The sequence below is a fragment of the Pyxicephalus adspersus genome, chromosome 3 (genome assembly GCF_032062135.1).
Source record: "Pyxicephalus adspersus chromosome 3, UCB_Pads_2.0, whole genome shotgun sequence".
Taxonomy (NCBI): domain Eukaryota; kingdom Metazoa; phylum Chordata; class Amphibia; order Anura; family Pyxicephalidae; genus Pyxicephalus; species Pyxicephalus adspersus.
This window is the reverse complement of record NC_092860.1, coordinates 666888-671020: the sequence shown is the minus strand read 5'-3', so window position 1 is coordinate 671020 and position 4133 is coordinate 666888. Positions and strand designations below refer to the sequence as shown.

At 43.3% G+C, this 4133-nt stretch overlaps 1 protein-coding gene across 1 annotated transcript in view; it reads left to right on the top strand.

Annotated features, from left to right (window-relative positions):
- The window catches only part of LOC140325438 (UDP-glucuronosyltransferase 2A2-like), a 197240-nt gene that overhangs the window by 97708 nt on the left and 95399 nt on the right, over nt 1–4133 (top strand). The window lies entirely within an intron of this gene.

Genomic DNA, 4133 nt, shown 5'->3' with positions numbered 1-4133 from the left:
TGATTGGATTGGCTGCATTCTCAGAGGTCACAGCAGGACATTGTGTAAAGATCAATAAGTAAGTCTGCAAAGAAATGTAATTTACCACAAAAAATGCAAGTTGGGTCATATGAATTCTGTGCATTCCCCAACGAGTGACCTGAAAACCCAGATGGTGACTTAATCCCCCCGGCATTCCATAGCGTTTGTGAAAGCAGAATTAGAGACTAATGCTCCCTGCACAGGAGGTAAGCTGATTACAGTAGTGCTTCTGCTGTGAAGATGGTAATTGTGCGTTCTGCTGTAATAAGATTTATCCTCACCACCAAACCTCAATTCTGAGCAGAAAAGCTGCAATGAGAGCTGCATTACCGGAGATGTACATTGTATGTTCCCATGACATGGAGCCAGAATAAGCATTCATCCCTCATTCATCCCTCATTCACCCTTCTCCTCTCCATCATTAAACTATAGAAGTTTTGGAATAACCGATGTTATATAACAATGCATTGGATGCTCACATATATGATAAATGTAAGTGTTCAATCTTCGATGTGTGCTGAACATCCAAATACGTTTGCAGTTTTTGTTTCCTGAAAACATTAATCAGAAAATAATCTGCAATGAATAAAATAAAGTGGCCACGGTCTGCTAAACAATGCGCACAAAGCCGAGACATAAAGACGAAATGTTACCCCAGCGCAGGAGACGGTCATCTCATGTCCAAATATTTCACCAATGCATGCCAAGCACCAACGCATGGAATCTCCTGCGCTGACTGCAGATCCGCAGTATAATATCCTGCCACATGGGAATCCCAGAAATTGAAGCTTTTGTAGTCTCTGATGGTGGGGTCATCATACTTGCTGCAGGTTTGTATTTATATTTCATAAATCTATGAATTCTATCAGTCTGATCCCAAAACCGCAGAGGAACGTGTTGGGGGTTACATTCTGTAGCGGCCAAAGCTGACTGACCTCCATGGATTGCATTGTCATGTGGAAGGACACTGGCCATGATCATTCAGGTTGTCTATAGGTGGGGGGATTCCAGCCAAAAGTAATAAACTGGTTTCCGGGGTTCCCCAAGGCTTTGATTCTGACATCTGATTGGCTGCGTCTCTGTAAACGCTGCGCTTTCATTCCGTCCATATGCGGGCATAGCGCCATGATTTAATCAATGGGAGCACCCAAATGTCTGTGAATATCAATGTGTCTTGTATTTGTAGCTTTGCTGGGATAATATAACGGGAACGATCGCTACTGGGAGTCAGGAACGCTAAAACGCTGAATGTTCGGAGAGAACTCCGAGGCAGCTCCCGGTAATCGGCATTTTACCAAACAAAACCGCTCACTGCCATTCATTCCCTATGTGTATCCACTCCCCCAATGACCTACTAATGACTTCCTCACTCATAACCTCATCACACGCACGGCTCCAAGACTTTTCTAGAGCTGCCCCCATTCTCTGGAATGGTCTCCTCGTTCTATTCGGCTTGCTCCTACTTTCTACTCATTTATAACCCAACGCTTCCCCCTCACCTACCCGTCTTCTTCTGTCTCCTAACCCTTCACTACTTCCCACCATTCCATATCCCCCTCCTATTGTGTGATACTCCCCCTCCTCCTAGATTGTAAGCTCTTCGGGGCAGGGTCCTCCCCTCCTCCTGTGTCACTGTCTGTGTCTGTCTATCATTTTAATGTACAGCGCTGCGTAATATGTTGGCGCTATATAAATCCTGTATATTATTAATAATATGACCTCAAGCACTGGCATGGTCCTTGGGGTTTGAGGACGGTCCAGGCTTAGCATAGATGCAAATAAAACATCTTCATTCATGTTTCTAACGGTCCGGTGGACATTCCATGAATTCGGTGAATCTGATGTGAATATGGCGTCCTTATAACCCCGGATCTTCCCGCAATCAGACGGTTAAAGTATGGAAACAGAAAGACTTCTGGCTGAAGTTTAAAATAAACCGAGAATAACGGAAGCAATTTGGAATTGTTTATTATAATCGTCTTCAGATTGTCGCCAGATTTGCTTGATGAGCGCTAATTATTTTCCATGGAAGTAGCATTGGAATAATGACGGGAATACCGGAACGCTGAATGGCTTTGATTAGAATCCGTCACCAATCAGCCCGCCAATTCCCTATAAGCGGAGTCGCAGAGGCGCAATCACAGCGCCGCTAATTTATTGCTGTGATTGTATTTTACATTTACCGAAACATTTCAGTTCTGGGAAACGTTGAATGTTTCATTAACCTTTTCACCAGATATGTGATTCACGCGTCGTCCTGCTTATACTTAGATTGCAAGCTCTTCAGGTCAGGGTCCTCTCCTCCTCCTGTGTCACTGCCTGTATCTGTCATTTGCAGCCCCTATTTATTGTACAGCGCTGCGTAATATGTTGGCGCTATATAAATCCTGTTTATTAATATTAATATTAAGATTCACCCACAGATGTGATCAAGAGAGAAATATGGAAATCATGGCTGCCCTGTGTGCCGGCTCCAGGCTGTAATCCCCAGCAATGCCTCGTCCATCACTGCCCTGGTACAAGCATGATCATATGCGGGGTGACACCATCAGATATTCCCATCCCTGTGCTGAGTAACGGGATAGACGAGCCAAGGATCGAGATGACAGCCCCGTAAAATGTATTTTTACATAGCAGCTTCCATAATGCGGAATATGTGAAATGTAAATGTGTACAGAGCTCAATAGCTAAATCTGCAGTCTACACAGACATGAATGAGAGAGCAGTGACTACATCATAGGCAGGAATCACCTGTTACCTATACCTGTTACCTGAGGGGGAAGGGTTGGTGTAAATGATGCAGACGGCTTCTCTGTGCCAATTACCTTCAGTTAAAGGGGTGGGGGAGGCTCTGCCGCTGCTTTACTTGGGGTTCCATTCTACCCCCCCCCCCCCCTCAGGTTTCAATTAGAGACAAGATGTCTGAAAGGAAGGACAAATACAACGTGATCTCCTTTGATTTGATATTCTGTATCCTTTATTAAGTATGTAGTTTTATTATTTGTTACTAAAAGCTCCGGCGTTTTATTGGTGTAAATACATTACTTACATCCTCCAGTCTGCAGTGTGGGAGATGGCTTGATATCAGGATTTCATATTTATTGAGAAATAGAAATAAAGTGATCCTGTGGCAGAAATGAATGAAGAAGAATGTAAATGATCATTTCCCCTTCTGCTCGCACCAGTGAGCGTTGTCCCATTGAGGGCCCATGCAAGTCTTCCAGCATTGTCCATCCACCTTGTAGAATGTTAGATTGTATTATAAGTAATGAGACCAGCGGATCAGAAATACATCGGTACTTAACACAAAACATTTCCCTGCACCCAATATATCCATAATTCTCGCTGCCTTCTATTTCACTATCTTAGAAATTGCATGGTCCATGTGAATGACATTAATTGTTTGCTCAGACAATCTCCAGAACAATTTATTTCATACTCCGGAACTTCTATAGATGGAATGTGGAACTTTTGGAGGTTTGGAAGTTCTCCTGCTCCCCACCATAAGATGAATAATATTCCAGCCATACGTCAGCACACAAACACATAAGTGGATTTCCACGCTTTATTTTTAGACTCCAAGCTTAGCCATTGCTGGTTTTCATCGCTGTAGGGGCCACATATTAAATCCCGGCCAGCTCCGCTCCTCCTGGGCCGAGGTCCTTTCAGGTCAACCTGAGGATGAGGACGTCAGGGCTGGTGGAGTCCAAGTCTATAGAGAATAATACGGCAATATAAAAGGATGTTTGCCAAATGTTCAGCCAATTATATTGTACACATAAAACGTTTAATTGGATCTCATTGCAGGATGTGGGTGAGAATTAATTGGGAACTTACTGTCCATGCAATAGAACTGAAAACACCCTAATTATTTCCATTATATCTACATGAAATGTATTCCTATTGCAAATGTTACAACCGAGTAATGAAGAGTTTGTGTCCCCAATGGGAAATTCTCCCATTCTGTGTCCTGGTGATTCATTTTGGGAGAAAATGATGGGAAACCCAAAATCCAGTTTTCACTCTAGAGAGATGATTTCCCCTTCTTTGTGTCCCTGGGGCAGGAAGTAAAGGAAAATCTCCCCAACACGATACAGACAGCAAAAATAACT